Source organism: Artibeus jamaicensis, unplaced genomic scaffold (genome assembly GCF_021234435.1).
Source record: "Artibeus jamaicensis isolate MK-2021 breed Jamaican fruit bat unplaced genomic scaffold, CSHL_Jam_final contig_465, whole genome shotgun sequence".
Classification (NCBI taxonomy): domain Eukaryota; kingdom Metazoa; phylum Chordata; class Mammalia; order Chiroptera; family Phyllostomidae; genus Artibeus; species Artibeus jamaicensis.
Window position 1 is genome coordinate 41,078,505 of NW_026521843.1, and position 19,028 is coordinate 41,097,532.

A 19,028-nucleotide genomic window follows, 5' to 3' on the forward strand; every position below is an offset into this window, starting at 1 on the left:
GAAATAGACTTCCAGGAAGTCCAGGAAGCTCAGAGAGTCCCAAAGAAGTTGGACCCAAGAAGGAACACACCAAGGCACATCATCATTACATTAGCCAAGATTAAAATCAAGGAGAGAATCCTAGAAGCAGCAAGAGCTAAGGGGACAGTCACCTACAAAGGAGTCCCCATCAGACTGTCAGCTGATTTCTCAAAAGAGACCTTACAGGCAAGAAGGGGCTGGAAAGAAGTATTCCAAGTCATGAAATCCAAAGACCTACATCCAAGATTGCTCTATCCAGCAAAGCTATCATTTAGAATGGAAGGGCAGATAAAGTGCTTCTTAGATAAGGTCAAGTTCAAGGAGTCCTTGAACTTGAACATCACCAATCCCTTATTTTATGAAATGTTAAAGGGATTTATCTAAGAAAAAGAAGATATAAAATATGTACAATAAAATGACAGCAAACTCACAATCACTAACAACTACATCTAAAACAAAAACAAAAGCAAACTAAGCAAACAACTAGAACAGGAACAGAACCACAAAAATGGAGATCACATGGAGGGTTATCAATAGGGCAGCAGAAGAGGGAGAGAGAGGGAAAAGGTACAGAGAATAAGTAGCATAGATGGTAGGTAGAAAATAGAAAGGGGTGGTTAAAAATAGTATGGGAAATGTAGAAGCCAAAAAACTTATATATATGACACATGGACATGAACTAAAGGGGGGAATGTGGGTGGGTGTGCAGGGTGGAGGGGAGTGAAGGGGAAAAATGGGACAACTGTAATAGCATAACAATAAAGTATATTAAAAATCATATTCATTCTGCATCATTTTAAAAGTTTAACTTTACTGGTATGTAATTTAGATAAAATGTACCCTACCCATTGAAACTGCACATTATGTTGTACTTAGATAAATGTATACAACTCACATTCTGCACGTCTTTTAATTTGGAGAGAAGGGGACCTGAGGTCAGTCTTAAACTGGTCACTCACTAGCCATGTGACCTTGGGTTAGTTAGCTACTCAAAGCTTTGACTCTTCTCTGCAGTATGGAGGATAATTGTGATCTCACAGAGTTGTCAAGGTTCAGTGAAATAATGAACACTGCACGTCTAGCATACACCTGTTCTCAATTCACTTTTTAATACTAGGTAGGGTAAAATATAAACTTCCTACTTCCAAATTTCTACATGGAGCTTCTCAAATAGAGATCAACAAACTTGTCATTTCTTCCTTTGTTTTCACACTTTGTGAGATTTTAGCCATTTAACTGATAGTGAATTCACCTCAAACTGTTTTTAGTACTCTCACGCCCTTGCTCCTTGATTTTCCTTAGGTTAGGCACTTCTTAATTCTCCTTTCCACAATTGCTTTACCTTCGCCCCTTCCTATCTCTTCCACTTGGGTGGAGCTGGTGAGCCAGGAAGAACTGTTCAAACGATCTTCAGAATTCTCCTGGACAGGTTCTCACACTACAGAGATGCATCTGGAAGAAGGAGACTCAACACCTGCCACTGGATTCCCAGGTCTGGACAGGGCCCTAAGTGGAAAGCACCCTGAGCTACCCCGGGCCCAGTCTCTGTCAGGTCTTTAGGATTCAGCTGTTCGGGGCGGGGGTGGGGGTGGGGAGAAGGAATAGGCAGAGTTGGGGAGGCAAGAGGAGAAAGAAGAAGAGAAAGTGCCCTCCCCAAGTTGCCTCCTTACATTGGCAGAGCCAAGTGGAACCTCAAAGGGTGTGGCCTCGGGGGCCCAGATGCAGGGACTGGGCGGGGCCTCACAGGGACAGAGACTCAGGAAGGGGGGTGGGAGGGTGGTACGTGGCAGCAGGTCCTCCCCAAGGTGGGCGGTGGGGCTGTACTATTCTGAGCAAGGAGGAGCGGAGACCTCTACCCCAGAGGACAAGGCAAACTGTTGAGGATCACCACCAGTAAGCTAACTCGAGGACCTTCTCAACCGTTCACACAGCCTAAGTGACCAGCGAGAGTCGCCAGCCTCAGAGCGGGCAATCAGGGTGGCTTCTTTTTCATTTTCACTATCCTGCCCTTGCCATAGACTTGGAAGGGGACAGCCCCAGTACCTGTAGCAGGTGAGGGCACGGGGCAGTGGTTTGGGGGTTATACGGTCTGCAGGGCTGCACCGTCCAAAATACTACCCTACCCCGAGATATCCACCATTGAAGCAGTCCAGCATAAAAGGAGTTTCTACCTTCCTCCCAGATGTTAATGTGTGACATGGCTCCATGATGAACTTCTTACAAATGATTTCGTGTTTTCAGAGAATTCAGTTTTTTCTAGTTTTTTTGACACTTCTTAATTGAATTCTACAACTTTTAGTTTAACCTAAGTCTTGATTTGTATTACCTATCCCAATGGTAGACAAAGAATGAAAAGGCTGAAAGACAGTAAGGCTTTTAAGGAAAGAAAAAAACTATACAATTGCCTGTGCAAAGCACACTTTAGCCTCCACAACTGCAAAATGTTTGGCATAGCCAACTAAATTACGTGCTAGAACCTGGAAAAAGACACATATAACACACACTCGAAGAGAGGACAGAGAGAAAAACAACTGTAACTCAGTCTTAAGAATTTAATAATAAAAGCGTGCACTAGGTACATAAGTAACATAACTGAAGGAATGACTATTTCTAGAGTATATGAGGTTGGGGGCCTACAAAAAGGTTTCACTCAGGAATGATGTCTGAGTGGTATTTGAAGCATAAGCAGGAACATTAACATTTAAAAAGCTCATGAGGTAGATATCAAGAAATGACTAAAAACGCTGATTGACAGCACAGAGAAGAAAGTAAAATAGAAAAAGGTGCAGAATTGTTATTTTTTAATTGTCAGCAAAGAGATTACTTGAAAAATGGGGCAAAGGGGTAGAGAATGCCTTTACTGAAATATTATGGAAATAAAATACCCATCCTCCATAATTCCCACTCCAGGAAAGACCAGTGTTGTTATGTTGATGCATATTGCTCTAGGTGGTGTATTCATAACTGATATTGTTTTCTATGGAAATGGAATCTCCGTACACTGGAGGTGGAATAGCAAAATGGTTAAGTGTGCTGGCTTTGACAGCCTTGTGTTGCCTGGGCTGGAATAGAAGAACCACCACTGCCCAGTTCTGATACCTTGGAAAGTTTATCTTACCTAGTTTCCTCCTTTGCAAAATAGGGCTGTAACTATCAATTGTTAGTTGAGATTTTTAAATTTCAGAGGCAAATTTTGTGCATGAAAAGGCACTCATCAGGCCCTCCACCCCCCACCTGGGTTCCCTAAGCCCAGTCCGGTCCAGCCCGGTTCCTGGGAGGATGAAACTTGTGTATGAAAAGGAGCATCTGTTAGAGAAGCGCCACTCTGAGGGCGAGAAGATCTGAAAGAAATATCCGGACCAGGTCCCGGTGATAGTAGAAAAGGCTCCCAAAGTTCAGATAGGAGACCTGGGCAAAAAGAAATACCTGGTGCCTTCTGATCTCAGAGTCGGTCAGTTCTATTTCTTGATCCGGAAGCGAATTCACCTCCGAGCTGAGGATGCCTTGTTTTCCTTTGTCAACAATGTCATTCCACCCACCAGTGCCACAAGGGGTCAACTATACCAGGAACACCACGAAAAAGACTTCTTTCTATACACTACCTACAGTGATAAAAGTGTCTATGGCCTGTGAAGCTGCTGCACCTGTGGTGGGAGGTCCCATTCTACAAAGAGAGAGGTGGCACCCCCTTCCTTGACCTCTCTTCAGGACCTGCCTACACTTCATAATGTTCGAGGCTCTTCTCCAGAACCTCTTAGAACCAATGGGGGAGATTGCTTCTAGTTCCTCTCCTTTCTTGTTCTTTCCTCTTTCTTTACCACCTTTTCCTTTTTTGTTTTAGACTTGATGGTCCATCTCTGCCACATCAAGTGATTGTTTTGGTTTCTGTTCCCTTTCTAACTGCCAAGGGGCTCAGAACCCCAGCAATCTTTTCCTTTCACTGCCTTTTTTGGGGGGTAGGTGGAAGGGACTGAAATTGTTGGGTAAGGTAGGAGGCACATCAATAAAGAGGAAACCACCAAGTGGAAAAAAAAAAAAGAAGAAAAGGCACCCATCAAACTGTTTGCATTTATTCAATATTTAAAGATTAGGGTTGTAAATTTTAAGGCTAGTTGTTATTAAGTATTTAACAAATCTCAAATTCATTTATAAATCTATCACTTTCATGTTAAAATAAAACATTTCACTTGTTCTTTAACACTGAGTGAGCTTATTAATTTGACATATTAAATTTTCCATTTAAACACTATCTATAAATGTGATAGAATTTTCTTAAGCATACAAATCAAATTCTCTTACACATTTGAACACTGTCTATAAAATTCATTTATTAAATTTCCTTTATGACAAATTCATACCTTGCTATATCTGATTTTTTTCACATACTTCAAGCTCCTAAAAAGGCATACTTAATACTCTGCATATCATCTCCGCCTATTCTCTACCCAGTCCTGAGTCCTTACAAAGTATTCCATTAAGAGTCTTCCTGTGCACTGAACAGGCATTGGTAAGGAGTATGGGCTCCCAGCCAGATTGCTCTGCTACTAGCAGAGCTGGCTGTATGACTTTGGTTAAGTCATGTAACTTTTTGTCCCTCTTTTATTGTCTGAAAATGGGGGTAGCAATAGTACACAATTCACAATTGTTGTGAGTCTGACCTGAGTCAGTGCATGGAAAGCACTTAAAACAGTGTGTGGCAAGGAGTAAGCCCTTAGCAAATGTTATGGAATTAGTGTAAATGTAGTAGATCAAATTCTTTTAGGTATTTGCGCAGCATAAAAATCAAACCTACACATTAAATCAAATTCACATAAGTGTTAAATATCTACTATACCCCTGAGTAGTAAAATCCTAAATATTTCAATAAAAAATCAACCTAATGCCAGATTCTTTTCCAAAATATATTTTATTGATTATGCCATTACAGTTGTCCTATTCCCCCACTTCATTCCCCTCCACCCTGCACACCCCTCCCCCACCATTCCCCCTTTAGTTTATGACCATGTGTCTCAAGTTCTTTAGATTCTATATTTCCCATACTATTCTTGCCCTCCCCCCTATCTACTTTCTATCTACAGTCTATGCTACTTATTCTCTGTACCTTCTTCCCCCTTCTTCTCCTCCCACTCCCCTGTTGCTAACCCTCCATGTGATCTCCATTTCTATGGTTCCACTCCTGATCTAGCTGTCCTCTTAGTTTGCTTTAGTTTTAGGTGTGGTTGTTAATAACTGTGAGTCTGCTGTCCTTTCACTGTTCATCTTTTTTATCTTCTTTTTCTTAGGTAAGTCCCTTTAACATTTCATATAATAGGGGCTTGGTGATGATGAACTCCTTGAATTTGATCTTATCTGAGAAGCACTTTATCTGCCCTTCCATTCTAAATGAAAGCTTTGCTGGATAGAGCAATCTTGGATGTAGGTCTTTGGATTTCATGACTTGGGATACTTCTTTCCAGCCCCTTCTTGCCTGTAAGGTCTCTTTTGAGAAATCAGCTGACAGTCTGATGGGAACTCCTTTGTAGGTGACTGTCCCCTTATCTCTTGCTGCTTCTAGAATTCTCTTCATTTTAATCTTGGCTAATGTAATGATGATGTGCCTTGGTGTGTTCCTTCTTGGGTCCAACTTCTTTGGGACTCTCTGAGCTTCCTGGGTTTCCTGGAAGTCTATTTCCTTTGCCAGACTGGGGAAATTCTCCTTTATTATTTGTTCAAATAAGTTTTCCACTAGTGGCTGTTCCTCTTGCCCTTCTGGTACCCCTATAATTCAGATGTTGGAACATGTAAAGATGTCCTGAAGGTTCCTAAGCCTCTCCTCATTTTTTTGAATTCTTGTTTCTTCATCCTTTTCTGTTTGGTCATTTTTTTCCTCTTTCTGGTCCACTCCTTTGATTTGAGTCCCAGTTTCCTTTCCATTATTATTGGTTTCCTGTGCATTTCCATTCATTTCAATTAGTTTAGCCTTCATATGTTCCTCTAATTTGTGACTAAAATCCACCAGTTCTGTGAGCATCCTGATCACCAGTGTTTTGAACTGTGCATCTGAAAGTTTGGCTATTTCTTCATTGCTTAGATTTATCAGCTCTGGGGCTGTGAGTTGTTCTTGAGCCATGCTTTGATCTGTTCGTGCCTGTTATGTATGAGGAGCAGAGCCTTAGATGTTCACCAGGGCGGGGCCACCCAGGTGGCTGGTTTGTGATGCTGTATGTGGGGGCAGGGTGAAAGAGGGACAATAGTGGTCCCCTGTGCCTCTTCCCGCCCCTGGGGCCTGCATGGTCTGTCTCACCACACACTCCTTCACTGGTTTATCTGTGCTGGAATGTGTGACCGTGGCCAGCCCTCAGTGAGTCCACTGCCTTGTGCCCTCAGTGGGTCTGCCCGCTACTCCACACCTGGGATCCACCCATGGCTGCCTGCATGCCTGGGTCGCATGCCTGGGTCAGTTCGGTGGATCTTTCCTGCCCGACCCAGGTCTGCTGCTGGCTCTGCCCCTCTTACCAGTTTGGCTGAAGGGTTCGTTGTTGTCAGACTTCCATATAGTTCAATTTTCTGTGGTTTGGCTGAGTTTTTGTTGCTAAAACTTTGTTGTTTTTAAACTTGGTTGTGCGAGAAGGTACAGTGCTTCCACCTATGCCTCCATGTTGGCAGAAGTCCCCTATGGTAACTACTTTTAACTTTTCCCTGCTTGACAGGAAAGGATGGAATTCTGTGCCTTCCCAATGGAAAGTTTGGCTAATTTCTTTGTTTATTAAAGTTAAATTCTTTATCTCCTTTATATTTGCTTTCCTATCTGTCTAAAACAGATTAATGCCATAGTCCTACCTCAAAGGGTTGTTGTAAGCCTTAAGTGAAATTTTGTAAAACACAACACCGGGTATATAGTATGTACTCACTGAATGTTAACTATTATTATTATGTGGTTACTTTTTCAGTTTTTCTTTAAACAGTTTCACATTCCTTAAATATTTTTATTAAAATGCAAAAGAACAGTTGTCTTTCAATCAAAACTCAAACTTGCACTACTTTGTGGTAGTTTTTATAACCTACTGACTTATAAAAAACACTTATTTATTATCTTACAGTTCTAGAGGTCAGGAATCTAAAATAGTCTCACTGGATTAAGATCAAGGTGTCAGCAATGGGCTACATTCTTTGCTAAAGGCTCTCAAGAGAATCCATTTCCTTGCCTTTTCCAGCTTCTAAAGGCTACCTACATTCCTTGGCCCATGGTCTCTTCCTTCAGCAATAGTATCACTCTGACCACTGCTTCTGTCCACAGTCTTTCACTCTGACTTCCTGCCTTCCCCTTTCACTTTTAAGGACCCTTGTAATCACATTGGGCTCACCTGGATGGTCCAGGAAATTCTCTCCATCTCAAGATCCTTAACTTAATCACATGTACATAGTCCCTTTTGTCATGCAAGGTAACATATTCACAGATTTCAGGAATTAGGATGTAGACATCTTTGGGCAGCCCTTACTCTGCCTGCCACAGATACTATTCCTGAATTACTGATGATGAAACCAAAGTTGGCATTATGTACCAGCAAAGAGATGGAAAAGGATTCTTATTTCACTGTCCTTTAAATAGACCTTGGCCAGATGCTGACAGCATTGACTACATGTTTGACCCCTTGACTATTTGTTTCCTTAGAACTAGGTGCATTTTAAAATCTAAATGGGTCTGAATAGCTTCCAGGTAATCAGCCATTTAATACTATATATAATTTTATATTTTATAGTATTTTATAAACATATATTTATACTTATAAATATCAACTTGTCTATCCAGAATATGGCAACATGTTCCTGAGCTGCTAAAACTTAGGAAGGGCATATGCACACACACACACAAAGCTGTCCTGAGTAGCCAAAATAGCTGAGAGAAAGGTGGTGAGACTCTTGTGTTTCATTGCGGTGAAAACTTTAGGCTACACTCAGATCCCAGTTCTTTTTTTTTTTTTTTTAAGAAAAATATGGAACGCTTCCCAAATTTGTGTGTCATCCTTTCTCAGGGGCCAGACTAATCTCTATATTGTTCCAATTTTAATATGCATGTTGCCAAAGCAAGCATGACATATAGTTCTAACAAGCTTAGTTATTTAATTTACAATCCTTGGCTGACTTGATGTAGAAAATTAGAGAGCAAGAAAGAAAACTCTAGGCAGGTAAATTGACAGAACTAAGGAGACTTGAGGAAACATCTCAGTCAATAATGTGCCTTGTTTATATGATATAGTCAAATTAAATAAAGTGACACTAAATTTGTGCATTCAAGTCAAGAAAGGAAGGTGAAAAAGAAGAGGTGTTTTAAATAGAATCTATTAATTCTCAAACCTTTGGCCAGTCACTACCTTTCTGGGCTTTAAATTCTTTGTTTTAAAAAAATGAGACAGACTATTTGATATCCAGACTTCAGTATACTCTAGAATTCTATGACTTCAGGTGACAACACTATCTTGTTAACAAGGACACAATCAGAAGTGCTGTGGGTGGAAGGGGAACAGTGGAGGTGGAAGATGATATGGGGGGGGTAAGGGTAATGGCAAAAATACAATAAAATAAAAACTAATTTAGAAAAGAAAAAATAAGCGCTATGTACTATGGTATGTACTTATATTTTTACTACATTTACTATTATGACAACCACTATTACGAACATAACATTTTGTAGCATTTAAATACTTCAGTTGTCTGAGACAATTAAGAGTGAGGCAGGCAGAGCAATGTGCTTCAACAGTGTAAAAGGCATCACTTTTGCATAGCTAGAACAATAACTAATATTTATGTTCTTTAATTTAACCAGCAATTAATGAGCCACTACTATATGTCAGGCACAGTGTTAGGAGCTAAATCATCATGAGAAATCATTTTCATATGTTTCAGGAGACAGGTGAAGAGCAATAACTAAATAAAAACTTTTAAAGTATGTAAATAATTTGGAAAGAATTCTTCCCAGAAGCAGTCCAACAGAAAATTTCATGCAAGTCCTCAAAGATATTTACTGATGCATTGTTTGTAATAGTAATACACTGGAAATGATCTATATGTTCATCAATAGAATGAGCGAGGCTTATATACAAGATCTGTCAAAAAAAAGTCCAGGCATTGTTATAACAAGAATGGTTTGTAGGACATTGATGTAACCTGGCAGCCAAGGACAGTGGACTGGAATATGTATGTGTGAACAATGATGACTTCCCTGTGCTAGTCAGAGGAGGTGGTAGACATCACTGAGTGAGTATATGAACTATGTGGCTGTTGTATTCAAAATGACTGAGGGAGTAGAGCAATGAATCTGCATCAGATTTTGCATTAAGCGTGAACATTCCCCTGCAGAAACTTTCAGATGACTTCAGAAGGCTGCAGCTATGGGCAATTGGTGATTGGCAGCTTCATCCCAAGAATGTACCTGCTCATGCATCACATCTCATTAAGGTTTTTTTTGTTTTTTTTTTTTTAGCAAAACATCAAATCACCCAGGTGACACAGCTCCTCTACAGCCCAGATTTGGTGGCCTGTAAAATTTTGGTGCCCTGCTATATTTTCATGTGGAATATCGAAACTTTTATTTAAAACAACATGTTTTACAAGAATTTGGAATAAATAACTAAGTCGTTTCACCTGCAATTTGGTGAGCAGCTAAAAGCTGTGAACTTGCATTTAGTTCCTCCTCTCTTCATCCTGGTTGGCTTTGAACTTTCAATAAAGCTCTTCACCTGAGCTTGCTCTTAAAGAGACCTGTATTTAGAACATGTGATAATAGCAAGTGTCTGCATGCCAATTTGTTTACTGTGAGTCTCTCAAAGGAAATCGTGTGCATCTGTCTGTTCATTTTTCCTTGGAACCTAGAAGGTCACCTCTAAAAATAATCTTGCTCAGTATCAGAGCTTCTGTGACACAGAGGTACATTCCTCACATGCTCTCCACAGTTAGTGCCCTATTCGAGGCATATCCAGTTCCCTAAAGAAGTCAGACCAGAGAAGGGGAGAGAAACAGCTGCCAGCTAAACTGTCCAGATCTTGATTCATTTAATATTGGATACAAAGGAAGCCCTTTAAAAGATAGTGCATACCTCTTCTCATGGCTACCACTCTAGACTAGCAATGTTGAAATTTTAAATTTTTATTGGCTAAATATTTTGTCTTTTGTCAAGTTCTAAAAGACATATTAAAAGAATTTCTGATCTAGAGCCTATGCTATGGTTATTTGACTTTGCAATACACATACTTGGGGTGCCTAACCAGCCTCGACTTCTGGAAGGGCCCAGATGCTCTTGTTGGATGAGTGGGCCTGAGGAACCACGCTCATAGCAGGGAAATACAGCCCATTTGCCCTGTCCTCTACCCCACTCCTCCCTAGTTGAACCTTCCATTACCCCGTGCTGGGCTAGGGCAACATTGTGCAAGGTCTTGAAAGCCAGACTATGGATTTTTACAAGGGAATAAGCTGATGAGAACTCTGCTTTAAGATTAACCTGGCATCAGTGTGAATAGGGAATGTGAGGAGAAAGATCAGTTGGAAATCTATTGCACAGGTAAGAAATAATGAATGCCATGGACAGAACACAAAAGAATGATGGTAACTGAAGAGATGGAATCTATGGAATTTTATAGCTAACTGGATCCAGGGTACAAAAGAATTCCATATGTTCTAGAAGTTTCTAAGACTTGTGCCAGGAAATTGGTGGTGCCATTATGAGGAACTCATCTTCTGCCTGTCCAGGGACCTTATGCTAACAATTGGTTTGTCACTTGTCTTCAACTGTTTACTTTCATTGATTCATTTCCATTTAAGCCTAATCAAGAATCTCCCACATTTAAAAACAAAAACAAAACTTTCCCCCTGAGAGATGATGGGAAGTGTAGGCTACTAACATCCTCATCTTATATGCAGACAGTCAAGAGATGCTGTCTATGATTAATGATATGAAAAAATGGAGCTTACATAGGTTTCAATGGTGGCCAGTGGAGAAACCAAGAAGGGTGATACAACTACTTTGAGTGAAAGAGGAGAAACAGAGAGATATGTAAACTAAATTCTTATTCAACCAATCAGGAAGTTAATAATGTCTAGGCTGATAAATCAAGAAATAATCATATTAGGAGGTTAATTAGCAATACGGAGGTTGCAACAACACAAAAGCAGTTCAAAAGGGTTGTCTCTGGCCTGGAAAAGATTGGCTCAGAGGATTGTTGCTTTTTTGTTTTTGTTTTTGTCTCCACCTCCCAACCAATTATTGCTTTTTTTTTAACCATTTGTATCTATCTCTTTGATGAGGCTTTTGAGGATTTTTTTTCCTTTTCAATATGGTAAGAAGAGAGCCCTTAAAAAGTAACCCTCCACACCCTGGCTGGTGTGGCTCCGTGAATTAAGTGCCAGCCTACAATCTGAAAGGTCATGAGTTGGATTCCCAGTCAGGGCACATGGCTGTGTTGTGGGTCAGGTCCCCATGTGGGGGTATGAGGGAGGCAACCGATCAATGTATCTCTCACACATCTATGTTTCTCTCCTTCTCTCTCTCCCTCCCTTCCCCTGTCTCCAAAAATAAATAAAATCTTAAAAAAAAGAATCCTCCTTAAATCACATCTCCTTATAGCTACCATCATTTCTCTTCTTCTTATCTCTCTTCTTCCTTAAAATATATTCCTTAATATAATAATAATAGTAGCTAACATTGACTGAATTATTGTTATGTGCCATGCATTGTGCTAATCACTTTACTTTCATCATCTTGTTTCATCTTCACAGCAAACGTATTGCAATTGGAGATCTTTTTTTTTTTTGAGGAGTAATTAAGTGATTGAATTCGGCCACTTATTTTTTTAAATATATTTTATTGATTATGCCATTACAGTTGTCCCATTTCCCTCCCTTCATTCCCCTCCACCCTGCACATCCCCTCCCCCCATTCCCCCTTTTAGTTCATGTCCATGTGTCACAAGTTCTTCAGCTTCTACATTTCCCATAATATTCTTGCCCTCCCCCTGTCTATTTTCTACCTACCATCTACACTACTTATTCTCTGTACCTTCTCCCCCTTCTCCTCCTCCCACTCCCCTGTTGCTAACCCTCCATGTGATCTCCATTTCTGTGTTTCTGCTACTGATCTAGCTGTCCTCTTAGTTTGCTTCTGTTTTAGGTGTGGTTGTTAATAACTGAGTTTGCTGTCCTTTCACTGTTCATATTTTTTAACTCCTTTTTCTTAGATAAGTCCCTTTAACATTTCATATAATAAGGGCTTGGTGATGATGAACTCCTTGAATTTGATCTTATCTGAGAAACACTTTATCTGCCCTTCCATTCTAAATGAAAGCTTTGCTGGATAGAACAATCTTGGATGTAGGTCTTTGGATTTCATGACTTGGAATACTTCTTTCCAGCCCCTTCTTGCCTGTAAGATCTCTTCTGAGAAATCTACTGACAGTCTGATGGGAACTCCTTTGTAGGTGACTGTCCCCTTATCTCTTGCTGCTTCTAGGATTTTCTCCTTCATTTTAATCTTGGCTAATATAATTATGATGTGCCTTGGTGTGTTCCTTCTTGGGTCCAACTTCTTTGGGACTCTCTGAGCTTCCTGGACTCCCTGGAAGTCTATTTCCTTAGCCAGATTGGGGAAGTTCTCCTTTATTATTTGTTCAAATAAGTTTTCCACTTGTTGCTCTTTCTCTTCCCCTTCTGGTACCCCTATAATTTGGATGTTGGAATGTTTAAAGATGTCCTGGAGGTTTCTAAGCCGCTCGTCACTTTTTTGAATTCTTATTTCTTCATTCTTTTCTGATTGAATGTTTCTTCCTTCTGGTCCACTCCCTTGATTTGAGTCCCAGTTTCCTTTCCATCACTATTGGTTCCCTGTGCATTTTGCTTCATTTCACTTAGTGTAGCCTTCATTTTTTTCATCTAATTTGTGAACAAAATCAACCAGTTCTGTGAGCATCCTGATCACCAGTGTTTTGAACTGTGCATCTGATAGGTTGGCTATCTCTTTGTTGCTTAGAAGTATTGGCTCTGGGGCTTTGAGTTGTTCTTCTGCTTGAGCCATAATGTTTTGGTCTGTTCATACCTGTTACGTATGAGGGATGAAAGCTTAGGTGTTCACCAGGGCAGGGCAACCCATCGCTGGGTTGTGACTGGGGGCGGGATCAGAGAAGGAAAAATGGTGTTTGTTCCACTCTCTCTCAGATTTTGGTCTCCTCTGCCATTTCCCACAAGCAAATTGGGCCCTTCTGGTGCTGGTTCCCGGGTGTGTGGGCTTATGTACGTTCTAGGACCCTGTGGGTCTCTTCAACAAACTCTTCTGTGAGGCTGGGAGCCTCTTCCGGCACCTCAACCCCCCAAAGTTTTTTCAATCGGTGCTTTTAGGCTTTATTTCCTTGCACTGGGGCCCTGGGTTGTGCGGTCTGTCTCACTGTCCATTTTTTCACATGGTTTATCTGCCATGAATGTGTGACCATGGTCAGCCAGCTGCCTTGTGCCCTCACTGGGTCTGCCTGTTACCACCCCGCACCTGGGATCTGCCAACTGCCGTCTGTGCACCTGGGTTGGTCCGGCAGCCACTGCTTTTCCCTGCTGAGATTCCTCTTTTTGGGCTTCCAACTCCGCCCCTCTTAACGGTCTGGATGAATGGTTCATTGTTGTCGGACTTTGGTATAGTTTAATATTCTGTCTGTTTTGGTTGTGTTTTTGTTACTAAATCTTTATTGTCCTTAAATTTGGTTGTGTGAGGAGGTACAGTATTTCCACCTACGCTTCCTTCTTTGCTGGAAGTCCACAACAAGAGATCTTGAAGGCAATTTTTGTGCTCACCATCTACATTTGCTTACAATTCAGTCTCTCCTCAACCCCTTGCAGGCTGGTTTTTGCCACCCAAATTCAACTTAGGCTCTTAATGAGGGACTCATAATCCCCATTGTTGAAACTGGCTATACTTTTAGCATCTTTAACTCTACTCCTCTCTTCTCTTTCGTTCCACAAGACTACAGTTGTATATTTTCCCCCCTGCTTCTCTGGCTTCTTCTTCTCAGTCCCCTTTAAGATATTTCTTTTTTTATTTGCCTCTTAAATATTGGTATGCCTCAGAGTTCCTTCCTCATCTTGCTTTTCTTCTCACTCTATATCCCTTTGTACTATTTATGTACTCCTATTGCTTAAGTTGCCATTGATGAAACTCAAACCTCTGTCTCTGTATCAAGACTTCTTTCATGTGAGCTATAAACCCATGGACCACTGTCTATCTGACATCCTGATAAGAGTGTCCCACTGACACCTCAACTCAGCAAATTCCACGAAAAATGCTTCAACATTCTCCTATACTTGTCCCTTCTGTGTCTTCCTCTCAGTGATTCTACCACTGTCTGTACAGTTGCCCACTTCCAAATGTAAACATTGCCCTTGATTCCTTAGCTGCCCTCCACATCTAATAACATGTAATCAACCACCTGTACAGTCTCCTTTCTGGATTTCTTTCCACTCCTCCTCATCTAGGGGGCTACCATCTTAATTTACATAGACATCAACTCTTATCTGGATTGTGGCAGTGGCCAGATAATTGGTCACACTGCCCTCCCCTGTTTCGGCCCCTCTCAAGTCCATTCTCTACATTGCAGCCAGAGTGATTTTTTCTCATATGCATATATGAACCTGCCTCTATTCTGATAAAAGCATTTAATGGTTTCCTGTACCCTCAACCTAGATACTAGCTCATCTCTATCTGAGGCTACTGCTTTAGCACCTGCCACACAAAACCACTTGCAGCCTCCCAACTCTTTCTATTTTCAGGCATCTGTACTCACTGCTTCCTCTGCCTGGGATCATCCTTCCTACTCTTTTTTCTTCCTTTCTAATTCCAACTAGTCTTCTTGATTCAGCATAGATTTTTTTTTCTTTGGTGGAGGCTTTTTGACCCCAAAGGTTGAGTTAGGTGTATCTTCTCTGTCTCCTTCACTAAACTGCAAACTTTTATGAAGTAGATGACAGTGTCAATTGAATGAGTTTGGGAGGTGGTCTTAAGGATTGCAAAGAACATGACTGAGGACTGGGTCCCTGGAGTTGATCTCTACAGAATCTGCTGTTGGGCATCAGGCTTCTGGCACTGCTGAAACTCAGGAATACAGCTGGCTGTTCTAGAACCATCTGGGTACTGGAGTTCTGGACCAGGCAGAGCTGCTCCTGGGTCTCATGAAGCTTCTCCTACTGCTGCCAGAGGTTGGCTTGCAGGATCTGTGCCTGCTGCTCCAGCTGGTCTTTGATGGTCTGGAACATGCTTTGAAGGCCAGGAGAGAGTAATGAGCTGGGCCTGAATCTGAAGGTGGAGCTGGAGGTACAGGTTTCAAAGTCCTCAGTTTAGGGGCATTGAGCTGAGGTCAAGGAGTAAATGACACTGTATCTTGGAAAAGGTCAGGCCTAGGGAGCAGTAAGGAGAAGATCTGCCTTTGCAAAAGACAATGGAGGAATGGTCTGCTTCTTATAGAAGAACCAGGATGAGGAGGGAGAAGCAACAGTGTCACGCACCAGAGAGAGTGAAGAGTATGTGCCTGTGGGTTTGGACTTAATGAGGTCAGAGATGTCCTTGGAAAGACTGTTGATGGCTCTTTTGTGAGGCTAATCACTTGTTCTAGTTCAGAGTAGAAAGAAGGGGCTGTGTGGGGCTTGGAGTTCCAGAGCAAAAGCCATCTGAACTGTACACAGGGAAGGAAGAATTGATGACAGCAGTAGCAGCAAAAATTGTTCATAAATTAACCACAAAGTTGAGCTGGGGCATACTCCAGTGTTGAGATGCCAGGGCCCTTCCCCACTTCTGATCCCACCCTACTAATACCTGCCAAGTTTGAGAATATCAAGGAATAACCAAGCATAGGTGGGCAGGAAACTGTGGAAGCATATACAAAACTGTATATAGAGTTTTTTGTTTAGCAACTACCATTTATTTCTTTCTGTATGATAAGCATTGTGCTGATTGTCTTGTGCATGTTATGTCACCTACTCCTTACAACAATCCTTTAAAATATTGTCAATTAATTACTGAGAAAACTGAGGTTTAGAGAACTTAATCAACCTGTTGAAAGTCAACTGGTAAGGTTGACTTTCCCCGCTTAAGTGATAAGCAGAGATTAAAACTGAGATCTCTGATTCCAGAGTCCTTGCTCTTCCCCAGCCTGCTGGCATAGTGGTTGGGCAGCATGGGGGAAAGGGTCTGGGAATCAGACCCTAGTGTGGGAGTCCTAGTTTGGGAGTCAAGGGAGAGGCATAGAAAGGCTTCTGAAAAGCCAAGGAACCTATTTTATGTACATAACCCACTTTCCTGACTCTGCCAGACCAAGTAGTGAATGAAGTTTACTGCACACCACAGAACCATCTAGAGCTGCTTAGTCCCCTAACACCTTCTGCACTGATGGAATGTTCTTCATCTGTGGTGTCTAACATGGTAGCCACTAGCCATACATGGCTACTGAGCACTTAAAATGTGACTACTCTGGCCAGGAACTAAAAATTTTAATTTAGTTTAATTTTAATTAGTTTAAATTTAAATTTAAAATCTGATACTTGGTTCAGTTTTTGGAAAATTTAAGTATATTTTGAACAACTTAGTATATGAAATTACTTTTTCAATTTATAATTTTGTGAAATATAAATACAGTTAGCACTAGAATTGATATTTGCTATATATATCATATATACTAGATTACAAAGACATATGAAAGAAATGAATATAAAATAAATTAATAAATTTTAATTGGCTAGATATTAAAATATTTTTAATATGTTGGTTTAAATAAATGTAATATTTAAATTAGTTTTACCTTCTTTTAGAAAAAAATTTAATGTGCCTACTAGAAAAATGTTCATTAAATATGTGGTACACATTGTATTTCTGTTGGATAGCTTTGATCTAGACCTAGGTCCCGGTACTAACAGAAGTTTCAGGTAAATGGTAGGGTTGAAAGGCCTTTCCCTACCTTTTTCCCCCCTACTCTAGGTCTCTCCATTCTTTCTTCCTCTCCATCCCTCGTACTCCTCTTACCCTTGTGGTATGGAAGGTATGATTACATAATTATACCTCTCCAAAATGTTTAATTTTAACAAACAGCAGAGGTTGTGTGGATGCTTCACATAAAGGAGTGTCCCATTGTCAGTGGATTTTATGCTTCAGTGAGGGAAGTGGTTGGCCTTCTAGATGTCTCTATTGATAGGTGCTAGTAGCATTCTTCTCAAACTTCCAGGATTATCCCTAATTACCTGCTCTTCCCATGTAAGTACTCATACTTATCAAATTTTGAATCCTAGTTTAAGGTTACAAAATGTATATATATAGAAATTATTAGTCTGCTTATGTATATTGCTACTCTCCCTATTTCTAACAGTGGGCCTTGCTGAGGTGCTAAAGACACTTGCAGTCAAAACCTGTCTTGCTCAAGCTACAAATCCTAGCAGGCATCATGGGGTGAGATTCTAAAATGCTAAAGACTACATATCTCTAGAGCCCCTATTAAAAGGATAAGTGGTAGAATCTATATCTTTATTTTTAATTTTAAAATAAAGTATCCACCTGGCTGGTGTGGCTCAGTGGATTGAGTGCAGCCTGCAAACCAAAGGGTTGCTAGTTTGATTCCCAGTAGGGCACATGCCTGGGCTGCAGGCCAGGTCTCTAGTTGGGGCACATGAGAGGCAACCACACATTGATGTTTCCCTCCCTCTCGTACTCCCTCCCTTCCCCTCTCTCTAAAAATAAATAAATAGAATCTTTAAAAAAATAAATAAAGTATCCTTGTTTCTTTATATGTAAATTGGGAAAAACAATAGAGAGGGCTTTTGGGTAGACTTATGACAGCTGAGAGGACAAAATGAGTTCATACATGTAAAGTGCTTAAACCAGTGTCTGGAATATAATAAACCTTCAATTCAATAACTGTTAACTATTAATATAAAATAGGTGTGGAATACTTCTAAATGTGTGACAGAACTTATGTGACATCCTATTTCTATTAGAATATTTATTGGAAGCATAGTAACCTATCTTACTCAATAGAAGGAAAAGGTTGGAACAATGAAACCCTGGGAGAGCTGAGTATAAGCTGCACATCAAGAACTTGAATGCTGCAGGCACTCTCTGTCTCTTGTCTCTGTGCTTCTGTGTGTATTAACTTCATTCTTGATCACTGCAGAAGGGCTTTCTCACGTGGTCAGAAACCAGCAACTCCCGAGTCTACTTCTGGCACTTTCCTTTAGTGCAAGGAGTCTCTTCTCAGTTATAGTTTAAAAAAAAACCTAAGGGAAGGACTACAAGGGGCCTAGCTTGGATCAGGCACCCACTCTTAAACCAATCAATCTTAGCTGAGGGGAATTGGGCATATAGGAGCATGGTTGCTCCTGTTGGAACCCCACAGTTACAGTTGAGGTAAAGAAGTTACCAAACATAAGTAAGGGTGTGGGCAGATCCTTGCCATACTCAGTCATTGGTTGGGGATTATTATGGAGAAGTATAGCTTCAGCTCAAATGCTGTAGCAGATCCCAAAGGTGCTGCAACTTGAGGCTGTTAGCTAACTTCTCCCTTCACAGCTGATCACTAAGTTCTTGAAGGGACATTCAAAGAGCATACCTATCCATGGGTGCCATGGTTCATCCTTGTGCTGCATAAATTTACCTTTCCACACAGGTTCAGAGAGAAGCTCCTCCATGTCCCTCTATTCTGAGGGCTGTGAGCTTTTGTTAATCATACCATTCTTAGGTTGCGATTGCTGCACTGTCCATTCAAGGTCACAGTTCAATAACAGTGCCAGAGGTACACGTGTGAATCATCTGAGTTCCACACGTATTCTTCCATGCCCTCATTGTGTAATAGGAGCCCTGCTTCTATTTGCTGATGACAGACAAGAACCTCTGCCAAGGTGGTGACTCTCTTTTTGCTTGCTGGTCCCTGGACACAGGGACCCAAAGTGCCCAGGCAGCAGCCATAGTTTGTAGTTCACTGTGTCCATTGGCAAGAGTGCACTTCCTAATGAGTCCCTCCAAT

General features: G+C 40.9%; 1 long non-coding RNA gene, 1 other non-coding gene and 1 pseudogene across 2 annotated transcripts in view; 1 reads left to right on the forward strand and 2 right to left on the reverse strand.

Annotated features, from left to right (window-relative positions):
* Positions 1-19,028, reverse strand: part of LOC119062634 (uncharacterized) — a 128,733-nt gene that overhangs the window by 64,835 nt on the left and 44,870 nt on the right. The window lies entirely within an intron of this gene.
* LOC119062618 (gamma-aminobutyric acid receptor-associated protein-like) lies at positions 3,301-3,654 on the forward strand (annotated as a pseudogene).
* Positions 7,989-8,092, reverse strand: LOC119062801 (U6 spliceosomal RNA). Its single transcript, XR_005085053.1, has one exon. It is a non-coding gene; the product is annotated as a U6 spliceosomal RNA (small nuclear RNA).